Here is an 18,613-nt window from a genome sequence, read left to right as displayed (position 1 = left end):
TCGAAATACATTGGAACGATTTTCTCATTGGCCAGAAAACCAAATAACGACGAGTCGAGTCACCGTAGGACTCTGTTTCGCAACAACGATGAAATAGCAGTCTCCATTTGGTTCCAGTAAAAGCTCAACTTGCCTGGAACAGAAAGCAAGAGTAGAGCCGCTGGCGATTTTCCGCGCGGGAGGCGAACACGAGCATGACAGCACAGACACTTTGGAAAATTCGGCACTTACCAACACCACAATCAATTCCCCGGGTTGCAAACTCATTTTGCTTCTGTTTTAAACAGAAATGCCGCAGGGGATCGAAACAGCATTTAAACTAGCTGCTCCGCAGAAATGGCAGCGGTGGGATTCGAACCCACGCCTCTGTCGAGACTGGAGCCTTAATCCAGCGCCTTAGACCGCTCGGCCACACTACCAACACGCCCACGACTCCATTTTCTTGCACTTCCAATTGTGTTCCTGCATAACAACAGATGTAAACTCACGTGAAAAGGGTTCCATGATCCCTCTCCGACTCGCACAGCTGCTGGGATGTGCCCGTCTACAATATCAATTTCTCAGCAGTTAACGATAGCCCATCAATCCAGACAAAAATCACTGGTAAACTGAGTCTATCTTCTCAGACTTCGATTCAGCTACAGATGTATCTGTGAGTGCGTGAGAATATATGATCGATTATGATTGGGTCAAATTACCATGAGCTACTTGACATTACTGCAATTTCGATTCTTGCTTTGCTCAATGATTTCACCCATTGCTCGAAACAGGACAACTTTCACGTTTACACGGAACATGAAACACACCGGACTACAGGGGAAATGCACAAAGCTGAGCAGGCCGTGTCCCAAATCATACCGTGCAGCATAGTTTCAGTCACTGTGTCTGTTTTGCAGAATAAGGTTCCCAAAGAATGTTCCACCCTAAAACCGGAGGTAGCATTACAATCCGAGAAGGACAGATTACATTGTGAGGAAGGTCTGACCTCGGGGCCGGTTCGAGATGCCACTTTCCTTGCCTTTTACCTAACCGTGCAATTTGCTGCAGATTGCACCTGGACATGAGCCTCATGGATACCAACTGAGTTGGAAACCTGTGTGGGAATCGATGAGAATAAGCGACTCAATAAAGTTTAACAAGTTCCATGGTGCTTTTTAGAAATGCAGTTTCTCTTCACCTCAATCCAAAAGGCAGTTTCCGAACATAGTAACAGAAGTCAAAAGGTAATTACCTCACCCCACCCCCACTCCGGAAGAGGTGCTAACTGCCCTTGATTGCTTTTTGTTCACGATGTGAAGAGCTCTCACGCCTGAGTCACCGTCACGTCTCTGGTTGCTGAGTGAATCACAACGAAGGACTTTCTCCAGAGCTGCAACTGCCTCACTTCCCCACTCGCCCTCCCCGTTTACATTTTCCTGCTCGTCAGTGATTTAATGAAAACCAAATGGATGCGATGTCATTCTGTAGCCTCTCTGTCGATTCCTCCGTTTCCGTTCCAACCTGGCTTAGATCTCGGGGCGCACCTTAATACTAGCGACGCTATGAAAGCACAGGTCCAGAGGTTCCTCTGAGAGTGGAATTTCTTTCATTGCTGTTGCTGATTGAATGAGCCACTAACGTGCGAACTGCTCCAAAACATGATTCAGGACCTCTGGTGCCAATTCTCACACGTTGAATAACGACAGACACCTTCCAAATGAGGTCTTTCAGAGACGACTTTGGGATACATTTGACAGACAGACTAGTTGAGGAATCCGTGGTGCACTGTGACACCAGCACATCAGCTTCTTCCCTGTCTTTGAACCGGGCCGCCTGCGCAAGGAATGCGAATGCGGTAATGCTTTTCGTGGAAGGATCAGAAGGGGGTAACTACACTCTCAAACAGAATGGCATATGATCAGAACCAGGTTGGAGAAAAACTTTACAATGCTTTTGCACAGTAATTAAACGGAGCGGCATTGCATTGCACTACGAGCGACGATTTATTCGAGCAAACTCGAAGGCAGGTTTGCACATGGGAAAGCAAGCAAGAAAGCTCCGTTCTTGTCGATGTCAAAGGCTGCAGTTGAAGAGCAAAGCAGTTTCTGCCCAGTTTCGAACTGGGGACCTTTCGCGTGTAAGGCGAACGTGATGACCACTACACTACAGAAACAAGCCTCGGTCGTCCCCGCTGCAGCTCAGTGGCATCCAGCACTGAAAGTTGAAGCCATTCGACCTTTCACCTTTCTGTTTCCGTTAGCTCGTTGTTTAATGGGACTTGTTTAATTTTGGCTATGTGGTGAGCATGGACGAGATACACCGAAGTATCTGTTTCCACGCGGTGTACCCCAATAACGTTGTGTCGCTTACACCTGCTTTAAAGAATTACGTTTTTGCGGAGCTTACCGTCGCAGTCTGTGGCAAAATCTTTTCGTCTGTTCGACTGCTCACGGGAAAGGTAGCATTGTGAAACACTGCAGAAACGAACGACTTCCTTACTTTTGCTCCGACTGACCATACTCCGTGAAAATTTCCCAGATTCTCAGTTGAGGATTTTTGCAGCTGGAAGTTACCTCAGAAACCCTGTTAATTCGTAATGTTTTGAGCGAATCGCAAAACAGAAAGCATTTAACACGGAACACAAACAAAACGGGAAAACCAAATGCATTTTCAGACACAGCGAGCATGAATGCTAAATGTGAGACAGTCAGGGGGCATGAGCCATAACGTAATCACACAACTAACAACAGGGCAATTCCAAACTACTCTTTCAAACATACTGGAGCCTGAGTGCACCATCACTTCCCAGACAATGCTGCAAAGAGACAAAAAAAGAACATAATAAGAATGGGCCATAAAAAGTGAATTTCACCAATTACAGTCTCGATTAGATTACCTTTCCCTTCCGATGACTCCAGGACTGAAATGAAGGAAGTGGGAGAAATTCAATAACATATGACATCGAAATACATTGGAACGATTTTCTCATTGGCCAGAAAACCAAATAACGACGAGTCGAGTCACCGTAGGACTCTGTTTCGCAACAACGATGAAATAGCAGTCTCCATTTGGTTCCAGTAAAAGCTCAACTTGCCTGGAACAGAAAGCAAGAGTAGAGCCGCTGGCGATTTTCCGCGCGGGAGGCGAACACGAGCATGACAGCACAGACACTTTGGAAAATTCGGCACTTACCAACACCACAATCAATTCCCCGGGTTGCAAACTCATTTTGCTTCTGTTTTAAACAGAAATGCCGCAGGGGATCGAAACAGCATTTAAACTAGCTGCTCCGCAGAAATGGCAGCGGTGGGATTCGAACCCACGCCTCTGTCGAGACTGGAGCCTTAATCCAGCGCCTTAGACCGCTCGGCCACACTACCAACACGCCCACGACTCCATTTTCTTGCACTTCCAATTGTGTTCCTGCATAACAACAGATGTAAACTCACGTGAAAAGGGTTCCATGATCCCTCTCCGACTCGCACAGCTGCTGGGATGTGCCCGTCTACAATATCAATTTCTCAGCAGTTAACGATAGCCCATCAATCCAGACAAAAATCACTGGTAAACTGAGTCTATCTTCTCAGACTTCGATTCAGCTACAGATGCATCTGTGAGTGCGTGAGAATATATGATCGATTATGATTGGGTCAAATTACCATGAGCTACTTGACATTACTGCAATTTCGATTCTTGCTTTGCTCAATGATTTCACCCATTGCTCGAAACAGGACAACTTTCACGTTTACACGGAACATGAAACACACCGGACTACAGGGGAAATGCACAAAGCTGAGCAGGCCGTGTCCCAAATCATACCGTGCAGCATAGTTTCAGTCACTGTGTCTGTTTTGCAGAATAAGGTTCCCAAAGAATGTTCCACCCTAAAACCGGAGGTAGCATTACAATCCGAGAAGGACAGATTACATTGTGAGGAAGGTCTGACCTCGGGGCCGGTTCGAGATGCCACTTTCCTTGCCTTTTACCTAACCGTGCAATTTGCTGCAGATTGCACCTGGACATGAGCCTCATGGATACCAACTGAGTTGGAAACCTGTGTGGGAATCGATGAGAATAAGCGACTCAATAAAGTTTAACAAGTTCCATGGTGCTTTTTAGAAATGCAGTTTCTCTTCACCTCAATCCAAAAGGCAGTTTCCGAACATAGTAACAGAAGTCAAAAGGTAATTACCTCACCCCACCCCCACTCCGGAAGAGGTGCTAACTGCCCTTGATTGCTTTTTGTTCACGATGTGAAGAGCTCTCACGCCTGAGTCACCGTCACGTCTCTGGTTGCTGAGTGAATCACAACGAAGGACTTTCTCCAGAGCTGCAACTGCCTCACTTCCCCACTCGCCCTCCCCGTTTACATTTTCCTGCTCGTCAGTGATTTAATGAAAACCAAATGGATGCGATGTCATTCTGTAGCCTCTCTGTCGATTCCTCCGTTTCCGTTCCAACCTGGCTTAGATCTCGGGGCGCACCTTAATACTAGCGACGCTATGAAAGCACAGGTCCAGAGGTTCCTCTGAGAGTGGAATTTCTTTCATTGCTGTTGCTGATTGAATGAGCCACTAACGTGCGAACTGCTCCAAAACATGATTCAGGACCTCTGGTGCCAATTCTCACACGTTGAATAACGACAGACACCTTCCAAATGAGGTCTTTCAGAGACGACTTTGGGATACATTTGACAGACAGACTAGTTGAGGAATCCGTGGTGCACTGTGACACCAGCACATCAGCTTCTTCCCTGTCTTTGAACCGGGCCGCCTGCGCAAGGAATGCGAATGCGGTAATGCTTTTCGTGGAAGGATCAGAAGGGGGTAACTACACTCTCAAACAGAATGGCATATGATCAGAACCAGGTTGGAGAAAAACTTTACAATGCTTTTGCACAGTAATTAAACGGAGCGGCATTGCATTGCACTACGAGCGACGATTTATTCGAGCAAACTCGAAGGCAGGTTTGCACATGGGAAAGCAAGCAAGAAAGCTCCGTTCTTGTCGATGTCAAAGGCTGCAGTTGAAGAGCAAAGCAGTTTCTGCCCAGTTTCGAACTGGGGACCTTTCGCGTGTAAGGCGAACGTGATGACCACTACACTACAGAAACAAGCCTCGGTCGTCCCCGCTGCAGCTCAGTGGCATCCAGCACTGAAAGTTGAAGCCATTCGACCTTTCACCTTTCTGTTTCCGTTAGCTCGTTGTTTAATGGGACTTGTTTAATTTTGGCTATGTGGTGAGCATGGACGAGATACACCGAAGTATCTGTTTCCACGCGGTGTACCCCAATAACGTTGTGTCGCTTACACCTGCTTTAAAGAATTACGTTTTTGCGGAGCTTACCGTCGCAGTCTGTGGCAAAATCTTTTCGTCTGTTCGACTGCTCACGGGAAAGGTAGCATTGTGAAACACTGCAGAAACGAACGACTTCCTTACTTTTGCTCCGACTGACCATACTCCGTGAAAATTTCCCAGATTCTCAGTTGAGGATTTTTGCAGCTGGAAGTTACCTCAGAAACCCTGTTAATTCGTAATGTATTGAGCGAATCGCAAAACAGAAAGCATTTAACACGGAACACAAACAAAACGGGAAAACCAAACGCATTTTCAGACACAGCGAGCATGAATGCTAAATGTGAGACAGTCAGGGGGCATGAGCCATAACGTAATCACACAACTAACAACAGGGCAATTCCAAACTACTCTTTCAAACATACTGGAGCCTGAGTGCACCACCACTTCCCAGACAATGCTGCAAAGAGACAAAAAAAGAACATAAAAAGAATGGACCATAAAAAGTGAATTTCACCAATCACAGTCTCGATTAGATTACCTTTCCCTTCCGATGACTCCAGGACTAAAATGAAGGAAGTGGGAGAAATTCAATAACATATGACATCGAAATACATTGGAACGATTTTCTCATTGGCCAGAAAACCAAATAACGACGAGTCGAGTCACCGTAGGACTCTGTTTCGCAACAACGATGAAATAGCAGTCTCCATTCGGTTCCAGTAAAAGCTCAACTTGCCTGGAACAGAAAGCAACAGTCGAGCCGCTGGCGATTTTCCGCGCGGGAGGCGAACACGAGCATGACAGCACAGACACTTTGGAAAATTCGGCACTTACCAACACCACAATCAATTCCCCGGGATGCAAACTCATTTTGCTTCTGTTTTAAACAGAAATGCCGCAGGGGATCGAAACAGCATTTAAACTAGCTGCTCCGCAGAAATGGCAGCGGTGGGATTCGAACCCACGCCTCTGTCGAGACTGGAGCCTTAATCCAGCGCCTTAGACCGCTCGGCCACACTACCAACACGCCGACGACTCCATTTTCTTGCACTTCCAATTGTGTTCCTGCATAACAACAGATGTAAACTCACGTGAAAAGGGTTCCATGATCCCTCTCCGACTCGCACAGCTGCTGGGATGTGCCCGTCTACAATATCAATTTCTCAGCAGTTAACGATAGCCCATCAATCCAGACAAAAATCACTGGTAAACTGAGTCTATCTTCTCAGACTTCGATTCAGCTACAGATGTATCTGTGAGTGCGTGAGAATATATGATCGATTATGATTGGGTCAAATTACCATGAGCTACTTGACATTACTGCAATTTCGATTCTTGCTTTGCTCAATGATTTCACCCATTGCTCGAAACAGGACAACTTTCACGTTTACACGGAACATGAAACACACCGGACTACAGGGGAAATGCACAAAGCTGAGCAGGCCGTGTCCCAAATCATACCGTGCAGCATAGTTTCAGTCACTGTGTCTGTTTTGCAGAATAAGGTTCCCAAAGAATGTTCCACCCTAAAACCGGAGGTAGCATTACAATTCGAGAAGGACAGATTACATTGTGAGGAAGGTCTGACCTCGGGGCCGGTTCGAGATGCCACTTTCCTTGCCTTTTACCTAACCGTGCAATTTGCTGCAGATTGCACCTGGACATGAGCCTCATGGATACCAACTGAGTTGGAAACCTGTGTGGGAATCGATGAGAATAAGCGACTCAATAAAGTTTAACAAGTTCCATGGTGCTTTTTAGAAATGCAGTTTCTCTTCACCTCAATCCAAAAGGCAGTTTCCGAACATAGTAACAGAAGTCAAAAGGTAATTACCTCACCCCACCCCCACTCCGGAAGAGGTGCTAACTGCCCTTGATTGCTTTTTGTTCACGATGTGAAGAGCTCTCACGCCTGAGTCACCGTCACGTCTCTGGTTGCTGAGTGAATCACAACGAAGGACTTTCTCCAGAGCTGCAACTGCCTCACTTCCCCACTCGCCCTCCCCGTTTACATTTTCCTGCTCGTCAGTGATTTAATGAAAACCAAATGGATGCGATGTCATTCTGTAGCCTCTCTGTCGATTCCTCCGTTTCCGTTCCAACCTGGCTTAGATCTCGGGGCGCACCTTAATACTAGCGACGCTATGAAAGCACAGGTCCAGAGGTTCCTCTGAGAGTGGAATTTCTTTCATTGCTGTTGCTGATTGAATGAGCCACTAACGTGCGAACTGCTCCAAAACATGATTCAGGACCTCTGGTGCCAATTCTCACACGTTGAATAACGACAGACACCTTCCAAATGAGGTCTTTCAGAGACGACTTTGGGATACATTTGACAGACAGACTAGTTGAGGAATCCGTGGTGCACTGTGACACCAGCACATCAGCTTCTTCCCTGTCTTTGAACCGGGCCGCCTGCGCAAGGAATGCGAATGCGGTAATGCTTTTCGTGGAAGGATCAGAAGGGGGTAACTACACTCTCAAACAGAATGGCATATGATCAGAACCAGGATGGAGAAAAACTTTACAATGCTTTTGCACAGTAATTAAACGGAGCGGCATTGCATTGCACTACGAGCGACGATTTATTCGAGCAAACTCGAAGGCAGGTTTGCACATGGGAAAGCAAGCAAGAAAGCTCCGTTCTTGTCGATGTCAAAGGCTGCAGTTGAAGAGCAAAGCAGTTTCTGCCCAGTTTCGAACTGGGGACCTTTCGCGTGTAAGGCGAACGTGATGACCACTACACTACAGAAACAAGCCTCGGTCGTCCCCGCTGCAGCTCAGTGGCATCCAGCACTGAAAGTTGAAGCCATTCGACCTTTCACCTTTCTGTTTCCGTTAGCTCGTTGTTTAATGGGACTTGTTTAATTTTGGCTATGTGGTGAGCATGGACGAGATACACCGAAGTATCTGTTTCCACGCGGTGTACCCCAATAACGTTGTGTCGCTTACACCTGCTTTAAAGAATTACGTTTTTGCGGAGCTTACCGTCGCAGTCTGTGGCAAAATCTTTTCGTCTGTTCGACTGCTCACGGGAAAGGTAGCATTGTGAAACACTGCAGAAACGAACGACTTCCTTACTTTTGCTCCGACTGACCATACTCCGTGAAAATTTCCCAGATTCTCAGTTGAGGATTTTTGCAGCTGGAAGTTACCTCAGAAACCCTGTTAATTCGTAATGTATTGAGCGAATCGCAAAACAGAAAGCATTTAACACGGAACACAAACAAAACGGGAAAACCAAACGCATTTTCAGACACAGCGAGCATGAATGCTAAATGTGAGACAGTCAGGGGGCATGAGCTATAACGTAATCACACAACTAACAACAGGGCAATTCCAAACTACTCTTTCAAACATACTGGAGCCTGAGTGCACCACCACTTCCCAGACAATGCTGCAAAGAGACAAAAAAAGAACATAAAAAGAATGGACCATAAAAAGTGAATTTCACCAATCACAGTCTCGAATAGATTACCTTTCCCTTCCGATGACTCCAGGACTGAAATGAAGGAAGTGGGAGAAATTCAATAACATATGACATCGAAATACATTGGAACGATTTTCTCATTGGCCAGAAAACCAAATAACGACGAGTCGAGTCACCGTAGGACTCTGTTTCGCAACAACGATGAAATAGCAGTCTCCATTCGGTTCCAGTAAAAGCTCAACTTGCCTGGAACAGAAAGCAAGAGTAGAGCCGCTGGCGATTTTCCGCGCGGGAGGCGAACACGAGCATGACAGCACAGACACTTTGGAAAATTCGGCACTTACCAACACCACAATCAATTCCCCGGGATGCAAACTCATTTTGCTTCTGTTTTAAACAGAAATGCCGCAGGGGATCGAAACAGCATTTAAACTAGCTGCTCCGCAGAAATGGCAGCGGTGGGATTCGAACCCACGCCTCTGTCGAGGCTGGAGCCTTAATCCAGCGCCTTAGACCGCTCGGCCACACTACCAACACGCCCACGACTCCATTTTCTTGCACTTCCAATTGTGTTCCTGCATAACAACAGATGTAAACTCACGTGAAAAGGGTTCCATGATCCCTCTCCGACTCGCACAGCTGCTGGGATGTGCCCGTCTCCAATATCAATTTCTCAGCAGTTAACGATAGCCCATCAATCCAGACAAAAATCACTGGTAAACTGAGTCTATCTTCTCAGACTTCGATTCAGCTACAGATGTATCTGTGAGTGCGTGAGAATATATGATCGATTATGATTGGGTCAAATTACCATGAGCTACTTGACATTACTGCAATTTCGATTCTTGCTTTGCTCAATGATTTCACCCATTGCTCGAAACAGGACAACTTTCACGTTTACACGGAACATGAAACACACCGGACTACAGGGGAAATGCACAAAGCTGAGCAGGCCGTGTCCCAAATCATACCGTGCAGCATAGTTTCAGTCACTGTGTCTGTTTTGCAGAATAAGGTTCCCAAAGAATGTTCCACCCTAAAACCGGAGGTAGCATTACAATTCGAGAAGGACAGATTACATTGTGAGGAAGGTCTGACCTCGGGGCCGGTTCGAGATGCCACTTTCCTTGCCTTTTACCTAACCGTGCAATTTGCTGCAGATTGCACCTGGACATGAGCCTCATGGATACCAACTGAGTTGGAAACCTGTGTGGGAATCGATGAGAATAAGCGACTCAATAAAGTTTAACAAGTTCCATGGTGCTTTTTAGAAATGCAGTTTCTCTTCACCTCAATCCAAAAGGCAGTTTCCGAACATAGTAACAGAAGTCAAAAGGTAATTACCTCACCCCACCCCCACTCCGGAAGAGGTGCTAACTGCCCTTGATTGCTTTTTGTTCACGATGTGAAGAGCTCTCACGCCTGAGTCACCGTCACGTCTCTGGTTGCTGAGTGAATCACAACGAAGGACTTTCTCCAGAGCTGCAACTGCCTCACTTCCCCACTCGCCCTCCCCGTTTACATTTTCCTGCTCGTCAGTGATTTAATGAAAACCAAATGGATGCGATGTCATTCTGTAGCCTCTCTGTCGATTCCTCCGTTTCCGTTCCAACCTGGCTTAGATCTCGGGGCGCACCTTAATACTAGCGACGCTATGAAAGCACAGGTCCAGAGGTTCCTCTGAGAGTGGAATTTCTTTCATTGCTTTTGCTGATTGAATGAGCCACTAACGTGCGAACTGCTCCAAAACATGATTCAGGACCTCTGGTGCCAATTCTCACACGTTGAATAACGACAGACACCTTCCAAATGAGGTCTTTCAGAGACGACTTTGGGATACATTTGACAGACAGACTAGTTGAGGAATCCGTGGTGCACTGTGACACCAGCACATCAGCTTCTTCCCTGTCTTTGAACCGGGCCGCCTGCGCAAGGAATGCGAATGCGGTAATGCTTTTCGTGGAAGGATCAGAAGGGGGTAACTACACTCTCAAACAGAATGGCATATGATCAGAACCAGGTTGGAGAAAAACTTTACAATGCTTTTGCACAGTAATTAAACGGAGCGGCATTGCATTGCACTACGAGCGACGATTTATTCGAGCAAACTCGAAGGCAGGTTTGCACATGGGAAAGCAAGCAAGAAAGCTCCGTTCTTGTCGATGTCAAAGGCTGCAGTTGAAGAGGAAAGCAGTTTCTGCCCAGTTTCGAACTGGGGACCTTTCGCGTGTAAGGCGAACGTGATGACCACTACACTACAGAAACAAGCCTCGGTCGCCCCCGCTGCAGCTCAGTGGCATCCAGCACTGAAAGTTGAAGCCATTCGACCTTTCACCTTTCTGTTTCCGTTAGCTCGTTGTTTAATGGGACTTGTTTAATTTTGGCTATGTGGTGAGCATGGACGAGATACACCGAAGTATCTGTTTCCACGCGGTGTACCCCAATAACGTTGTGTCGCTTACACCTGCTTTAAAGAATTACGTTTTTGCGGAGCTTACCGTCGCAGTCTGTGGCAAAATCTTTTCGTCTGTTCGACTGCTCACGGGAAAGGTAGCATTGTGAAACACTGCAGAAACGAACGACTTCCTTACTTTTGCTCCGACTGACCATACTCCGTGAAAATTTCCCAGATTCTCAGTTGAGGATTTTTGCAGCTGGAAGTTACCTCAGAAACCCTGTTAATTCGTAATGTATTGAGCGAATCGCAAAACAGAAAGCATTTAACACGGAACACAAACAAAACGGGAAAACCAAACGCATTTTCAGACACAGCGAGCATGAATGCTAAATGTGAGACAGTCAGGGGGCATGAGCCATAACGTAATCACACAACTAACAACAGGGCAATTCCAAACTACTCTTTCAAACATACTGGAGCCTGAGTGCACCACCACTTCCCAGACAATGCTGCAAAGAGACAAAAAAAGAACATAAAAAGAATGGACCATAAAAAGTGAATTTCACCAATCACAGTCTCGATTAGATTACCTTTCCCTTCCGATGACTCCAGGACTGAAATGAAGGAAGTGGGAGAAATTCAATAACATATGACATCGAAATACATTGGAACGATTTTCTCATTGGCCAGAAAACCAAATAACGACGAGTCGAGTCACCGTAGGACTCTGTTTCGCAACAACGATGAAATAGCAGTCTCCATTCGGTTCCAGTAAAAGCTCAACTTGCCTGGAACAGAAAGCAAGAGTAGAGCCGCTGGCGATTTTCCGCGCGGGAGGCGAACACGAGCATGACAGCACAGACACTTTGGAAAATTCGGCACTTACCAACACCACAATCAATTCCCCGGGATGCAAACTCATTTTGCTTCTGTTTTAAACAGAAATGCCGCAGGGGATCGAAACAGCATTTAAACTAGCTGCTCCGCAGAAATGGCAGCGGTGGGATTCGAACCCACGCCTCTGTCGAGGCTGGAGCCTTAATCCAGCGCCTTAGACCGCTCGGCCACACTACCAACACGCCCACGACTCCATTTTCTTGCACTTCCAATTGTGTTCCTGCATAACAACAGATGTAAACTCATGTGAAAAGGGTTCCATGATCCCTCTCCGACTCGCACAGCTGCTGGGATGTGCCCGTCTACAATATCAATTTCTCAGCAGTTAACGATAGCCCATCAATCCAGACAAAAATCACTGGTAAACTGAGTCTATCTTCTCAGACTTCGATTCAGCTACAGATGTATCTGTGAGTGCGTGAGAATATATGATCGATTATGATTGGGTCAAATTACCATGAGCTACTTGACATTACTGCAATTTCGATTCTTGCTTTGCTCAATGATTTCACCCATTGCTCGAAACAGGACAACTTTCACGTTTACACGGAACATGAAACACACCGGACTACAGGGGAAATGCACAAAGCTGAGCAGGCCGTGTCCCAAATCATACCGTGCAGCATAGTTTCAGTCACTGTGTCTGTTTTGCAGAATAAGGTTCCCAAAGAATGTTCCACCCTAAAACCGGAGGTAGCATTACAATTCGAGAAGGACAGATTACATTGTGAGGAAGGTCTGACCTCGGGGCCGGTTCGAGATGCCACTTTCCTTGCCTTTTACCTAACCGTGCAATTTGCTGCAGATTGCACCTGGACATGAGCCTCATGGATACCAACTGAGTTGGAAACCTGTGTGGGAATCGATGAGAATAAGCGACTCAATAAAGTTTAACAAGTTCCATGGTGCTTTTTAGAAATGCAGTTTCTCTTCACCTCAATCCAAAAGGCAGTTTCCGAACATAGTAACAGAAGTCAAAAGGTAATTACCTCACCCCACCCCCACTCCGGAAGAGGTGCTAACTGCCCTTGATTGCTTTTTGTTCACGATGTGAAGAGCTCTCACGCCTGAGTCACCGTCACGTCTCTGGTTGCTGAGTGAATCACAACGAAGGACTTTCTCCAGAGCTGCAACTGCCTCACTTCCCCACTCGCCCTCCCCGTTTACATTTTCCTGCTCGTCAGTGATTTAATGAAAACCAAATGGATGCGATGTCATTCTGTAGCCTCTCTGTCGATTCCTCCGTTTCCGTTCCAACCTGGCTTAGATCTCGGGGCGCACCTTAATACTAGCGACGCTATGAAAGCACAGGTCCAGAGGTTCCTCTGAGAGTGGAATTTCTTTCATTGCTGTTGCTGATTGAATGAGCCACTAACGTGCGAACTGCTCCAAAACATGATTCAGGACCTCTGGTGCCAATTCTCACACGTTGAATAACGACAGACACCTTCCAAATGAGGTCTTTCAGAGACGACTTTGGGATACATTTGACAGACAGACTAGTTGAGGAATCCGTGGTGCACTGTGACACCAGCACATCAGCTTCTTCCCTGTCTTTGAACCGGGCCGCCTGCGCAAGGAATGCGAATGCGGTAATGCTTTTCGTGGAAGGATCAGAAGGGGGTAACTACACTCTCAAACAGAATGGCATATGATCAGAACCAGGTTGGAGAAAAACTTTACAATGCTTTTGCACAGTAATTAAACGGAGCGGCATTGCATTGCACTACGAGCGACGATTTATTCGAGCAAACTCGAAGGCAGGTTTGCACATGGGAAAGCAAGCAAGAAAGCTCCGTTCTTGTCGAAGTCAAAGGCTGCAGTTGAAGAGCAAAGCAGTTTCTGCCCAGTTTCGAACTGGGGACCTTTCACGTGTAAGGCGAACGTGATGACCACTACACTACAGAAACAAGCCTCGGTCGTCCCCGCTGCAGCTCAGTGGCATCCAGCACAGAAAGTTGAAGCCATTCGACCTTTCACCTTTCTGTTTCCGTTAGCTCGTTGTTTAATGGGACTTGTTTAATTTTGGCTATGTGGTGAGCATGGACGAGATACACCGAAGTATCTGTTTCCACGCGGTGTACCCCAATAACGTTGTGTCGCTTACACCTGCTTTAAAGAATTACGTTTTTGCGGAGCTTACCGTCGCAGTCTGTGGCAAAATCTTTTCGTCTGTTCGACTGCTCACGGGAAAGGTAGCATTGTGAAACACTGCAGAAACGAACGACTTCCTTACTTTTGCTCCGACTGACCATACTCCGTGAAAATTTCCCAGATTCTCAGTTGAGGATTTTTGCAGCTGGAAGTTACCTCAGAAACCCTGTTAATTCGTAATGTATTGAGCGAATCGCAAAACAGAAAGCATTTAACACGGAACACAAACAAAACGGGAAAACCAAATGCATTTTCAGACACAGCGAGCATGAATGCTAAATGTGAGACAGTCAGGGGGCATGAGCCATAACGTAATCACACAACTAACAACAGGGCAATTCCAAACTACTCTTTCAAACATACTGGAGCCTGAGTGCACCACCACTTCCCAGACAATGCTGCAAAGAGACAAAAAAAGAACATAATAAGAATGGGCCATAAAAAGTGAATTTCACCAATCACAGTCTCGATTAGATTACCTTTCCCTTCCGATGACTCCAGGACTGAAATGAAGGAAGTGGGAGAAATTCAATAACATATGACATCGAAATACATTGGAACGATTTTCTCATTGGCCAGAAAACCAAATAACGACGAGTCGAGTCACCGTAGGACTCTGTTTCGCAACAACGATGAAATAGCAGTCTCCATTCGGTTCCAGTAAAAGCTCAACTTGCCTGGAACAGAAAGCAAGAGTAGAGCCGCTGGCGATTTTCCGCGCGGGAGGCGAACACGAGCATGACAGCACAGACACTTTGGAAAATTCGGCACTTACCAACACCACAATCAATTCCCCGGGATGCAAACTCATTTTGCTTCTGTTTTAAACAGAAATGCCGCAGGGGATCGAAACAGCATTTAAACTAGCTGCTCCGCAGAAATGGCAGCGGTGGGATTCGAACCCACGCCTCTGTCGAGGCTGGAGCCTTAATCCAGCGCCTTAGACCGCTCGGCCACACTACCAACACGCCCACGACTCCATTTTCTTGCACTTCCAATTGTGTTCCTGCATAACAACAGATGTAAACTCATGTGAAAAGGGTTCCATGATCCCTCTCCGACTCGCACAGCTGCTGGGATGTGCCCGTCTACAATATCAATTTCTCAGCAGTTAACGATAGCCCATCAATCCAGACAAAAATCACTGGTAAACTGAGTCTATCTTCTCAGACTTCGATTCAGCTACAGATGTATCTGTGAGTGCGTGAGAATATATGATCGATTATGATTGGGTCAAATTACCATGAGCTACTTGACATTACTGCAATTTCGATTCTTGCTTTGCTCAATGATTTCACCCATTGCTCGAAACAGGACAACTTTCACGTTTACACGGAACATGAAACACACCGGACTACAGGGGAAATGCACAAAGCTGAGCAGGCCGTGTCCCAAATCATACCGTGCAGCATAGTTTCAGTCACTGTGTCTGTTTTGCAGAATAAGGTTCCCAAAGAATGTTCCACCCTAAAACCGGAGGTAGCATTACAATTCGAGAAGGACAGATTACATTGTGAGGAAGGTCTGACCTCGGGGCCGGTTCGAGATGCCACTTTCCTTGCCTTTTACCTAACCGTGCAATTTGCTGCAGATTGCACCTGGACATGAGCCTCATGGATACCAACTGAGTTGGAAACCTGTGTGGGAATCGATGAGAATAAGCGACTCAATAAAGTTTAACAAGTTCCATGGTGCTTTTTAGAAATGCAGTTTCTCTTCACCTCAATCCAAAAGGCAGTTTCCGAACATAGTAACAGAAGTCAAAAGGTAATTACCTCACCCCACCCCCACTCCGGAAGAGGTGCTAACTGCCCTTGATTGCTTTTTGTTCACGATGTGAAGAGCTCTCACGCCTGAGTCACCGTCACGTCTCTGGTTGCTGAGTGAATCACAACGAAGGACTTTCTCCAGAGCTGCAACTGCCTCACTTCCCCACTCGCCCTCCCCGTTTACATTTTCCTGCTCGTCAGTGATTTAATGAAAACCAAATGGATGCGATGTCATTCTGTAGCCTCTCTGTCGATTCCTCCGTTTCCGTTCCAACCTGGCTTAGATCTCGGGGCGCACCTTAATACTAGCGACGCTATGAAAGCACAGGTCCAGAGGTTCCTCTGAGAGTGGAATTTCTTTCATTGCTGTTGCTGATTGAATGAGCCACTAACGTGCGAACTGCTCCAAAACATGATTCAGGACCTCTGGTGCCAATTCTCACACGTTGAATAACGACAGACACCTTCCAAATGAGGTCTTTCAGAGACGACTTTGGGATACATTTGACAGACAGACTAGTTGAGGAATCCGTGGTGCACTGTGACACCAGCACATCAGCTTCTTCCCTGTCTTTGAACCGGGCCGCCTGCGCAAGGAATGCGAATGCGGTAATGCTTTTCGTGGAAGGATCAGAAGGGGGTAACTACACTCTCAAACAGAATGGCATATGATCAGAACCAGGTTGGAGAAAAACTTTACAATGCTTTTGCACAGTAATTAAACGGAGCGGCATTGCATTGCACTACGAGCGACGATTTATTCGAGCAAACTCGAAGGCAGGTTTGCACATGGGAAAGCAAGCAAGAAAGCTCCGTTCTTGTCGAAGTCAAAGGCTGCAGTTGAAGAGCAAAGCAGTTTCTGCCCAGTTTCGAACTGGGGACCTTTCACGTGTAAGGCGAACGTGATGACCACTACACTACAGAAACAAGCCTCGGTCGTCCCCGCTGCAGCTCAGTGGCATCCAGCACAGAAAGTTGAAGCCATTCGACCTTTCACCTTTCTGTTTCCGTTAGCTCGTTGTTTAATGGGACTTGTTTAATTTTGGCTATGTGGTGAGCATGGACGAGATACACCGAAGTATCTGTTTCCACGCGGTGTACCCCAATAACGTTGTGTCGCTTACACCTGCTTTAAAGAATTACGTTTTTGCGGAGCTTACCGTCGCAGTCTGTGGCAAAATCTTTTCGTCTGTTCGACTGCTCACGGGAAAGGTAGCATTGTGAAACACTGCAGAAACGAACGACTTCCTTACTTTTGCTCCGACTGACCATACTCCGTGAAAATTTCCCAGATTCTCAGTTGAGGATTTTTGCAGCTGGAAGTTACCTCAGAAACCCTGTTAATTCGTAATGTATTGAGCGAATCGCAAAACAGAAAGCATTTAACACGGAACACAAACAAAACGGGAAAACCAAATGCATTTTCAGACACAGCGAGCATGAATGCTAAATGTGAGACAGTCAGGGGGCATGAGCCATAACGTAATCACACAACTAACAACAGGGCAATTCCAAACTACTCTTTCAAACATACTGGAGCCTGAGTGCACCACCACTTCCCAGACAATGCTGCAAAGAGACAAAAAAAGAACATAATAAGAATGGGCCATAAAAAGTGAATTTCACCAATCACAGTCTCGATTAGATTACCTTTCCCTTCCGATGACTCCAGGACTGAAATGAAGGAAGTGGGAGAAATTCAATAACATATGACATCGAAATACATTGGAACGATTTTCTCATTGGCCAGAAAACCAAATAACGACGAGTCGAGTCACCGTAGGACTCTGTTTCGCAACAACGATGAAATAGCAGTCTCCATTCGGTTCCAGTAAAAGCTCAACTTGCCTGGAACAGAAAGCAAGAGTAATGCCGCTGGCGATTTTCCGCGCGGGAGGCGAACACGAGCATGACAGCACAGACACTTTGGAAAATTCGGCACTTACCAACACCACAATCAATTCCCCGGGATGCAAACTCATTTTGCTTCTGTTTTAAACAGAAATGCCGCAGGGGATCGAAACAGCATTTAAACTAGCTGCTCCGCAGAAATGGCAGCGGTGGGATTCGAACCCACGCCTCTGTCGAGACTGGAGCCTTAATCCAGCGCCTTAGACCGCTCGGCCACACTACCAACACGCCCACGACTCCATTTTCTTGCACTTCCAATTGTGTTCCTGCATAACAACAGATGTAAACTCACGTGAAAAGGGTTCCATGATCCCTCTCCGACTCGCACAGCTGCTGGGATGTGCCCGTCTACAATATCAATTTCTCAGCAGTTAACGATAGCCCATCAATCCAGACAAAAATCACTGGTAAACTGAGTCTATCTTCTCAGACTTCGATTCAGCTACAGATGTATCTGTGAGTGCGTGAGAATATATGATCGATTATGATTGGGTCAAATTACCATGAGCTACTTGACATTACTGCAATTTCGATTCTTGCTTTGCTCAATGATTTCACCCATTGCTCGAAACAGGACAACTTTCACGTTTACACGGAACATGAAACACACCGGACTACAGGGGAAATGCACAAAGCTGAGCAGGCCGTGTCCCAAATCATACCGTGCAGCATAGTTTCAGTCACTGTGTCTGTTTTGCAGAATAAGGTTCCCAAAGAATGTTCCACCCTAAAACCGGAGGTAGCATTACAATTCGAGAAGGACAGATTACATTGTGA

General features: G+C 46.4%; 13 non-coding genes across 13 annotated transcripts; all 13 read right to left on the bottom strand.

Moving 5' to 3' along the window:
* Nucleotides 1-337: 337 nt before the first annotated feature.
* Nucleotides 338-419, bottom strand: trnal-aag (transfer RNA leucine (anticodon AAG)). The gene has a single exon. It is a non-coding gene; the product is annotated as a tRNA-Leu (tRNA).
* A 1,660-nt stretch (nt 420-2,079) lies between these two features.
* On the bottom strand, nt 2,080-2,152 carry trnav-uac (transfer RNA valine (anticodon UAC)). The gene has a single exon. It is a non-coding gene; the product is annotated as a tRNA-Val (tRNA).
* Nucleotides 2,153-3,277: 1,125 nt separating this feature from the next.
* trnal-aag (transfer RNA leucine (anticodon AAG)) lies at nt 3,278-3,359 on the bottom strand. Its single transcript has one exon. It is a non-coding gene; the product is annotated as a tRNA-Leu (tRNA).
* A 1,660-nt stretch (nt 3,360-5,019) lies between these two features.
* Nucleotides 5,020-5,092, bottom strand: trnav-uac (transfer RNA valine (anticodon UAC)). The gene has a single exon. It is a non-coding gene; the product is annotated as a tRNA-Val (tRNA).
* Nucleotides 5,093-6,217: 1,125 nt separating this feature from the next.
* Nucleotides 6,218-6,299, bottom strand: trnal-aag (transfer RNA leucine (anticodon AAG)). Its single transcript has one exon. It is a non-coding gene; the product is annotated as a tRNA-Leu (tRNA).
* Nucleotides 6,300-7,959: 1,660 nt separating this feature from the next.
* On the bottom strand, nt 7,960-8,032 carry trnav-uac (transfer RNA valine (anticodon UAC)). The gene has a single exon. It is a non-coding gene; the product is annotated as a tRNA-Val (tRNA).
* A 1,125-nt stretch (nt 8,033-9,157) lies between these two features.
* Nucleotides 9,158-9,239, bottom strand: trnal-aag (transfer RNA leucine (anticodon AAG)). Its single transcript has one exon. It is a non-coding gene; the product is annotated as a tRNA-Leu (tRNA).
* Nucleotides 9,240-10,899: 1,660 nt separating this feature from the next.
* trnav-uac (transfer RNA valine (anticodon UAC)) lies at nt 10,900-10,972 on the bottom strand. The gene has a single exon. It is a non-coding gene; the product is annotated as a tRNA-Val (tRNA).
* A 1,125-nt stretch (nt 10,973-12,097) lies between these two features.
* On the bottom strand, nt 12,098-12,179 carry trnal-aag (transfer RNA leucine (anticodon AAG)). Its single transcript has one exon. It is a non-coding gene; the product is annotated as a tRNA-Leu (tRNA).
* A 1,660-nt stretch (nt 12,180-13,839) lies between these two features.
* trnav-uac (transfer RNA valine (anticodon UAC)) lies at nt 13,840-13,912 on the bottom strand. Its single transcript has one exon. It is a non-coding gene; the product is annotated as a tRNA-Val (tRNA).
* A 1,125-nt stretch (nt 13,913-15,037) lies between these two features.
* On the bottom strand, nt 15,038-15,119 carry trnal-aag (transfer RNA leucine (anticodon AAG)). The gene has a single exon. It is a non-coding gene; the product is annotated as a tRNA-Leu (tRNA).
* Nucleotides 15,120-16,779: 1,660 nt separating this feature from the next.
* On the bottom strand, nt 16,780-16,852 carry trnav-uac (transfer RNA valine (anticodon UAC)). The gene has a single exon. It is a non-coding gene; the product is annotated as a tRNA-Val (tRNA).
* Nucleotides 16,853-17,977: 1,125 nt separating this feature from the next.
* trnal-aag (transfer RNA leucine (anticodon AAG)) lies at nt 17,978-18,059 on the bottom strand. The gene has a single exon. It is a non-coding gene; the product is annotated as a tRNA-Leu (tRNA).
* Between the last annotated feature and the right edge of the window lie 554 nt (nt 18,060-18,613).

This window comes from Chiloscyllium punctatum, chromosome 18 (assembly GCF_047496795.1).
Source record: "Chiloscyllium punctatum isolate Juve2018m chromosome 18, sChiPun1.3, whole genome shotgun sequence".
Lineage (NCBI taxonomy): Eukaryota > Metazoa > Chordata > Chondrichthyes > Orectolobiformes > Hemiscylliidae > Chiloscyllium > Chiloscyllium punctatum.
Note: the sequence above shows the minus strand (reverse complement) of the source record. Positions and strands in the feature narration are given on the sequence as shown.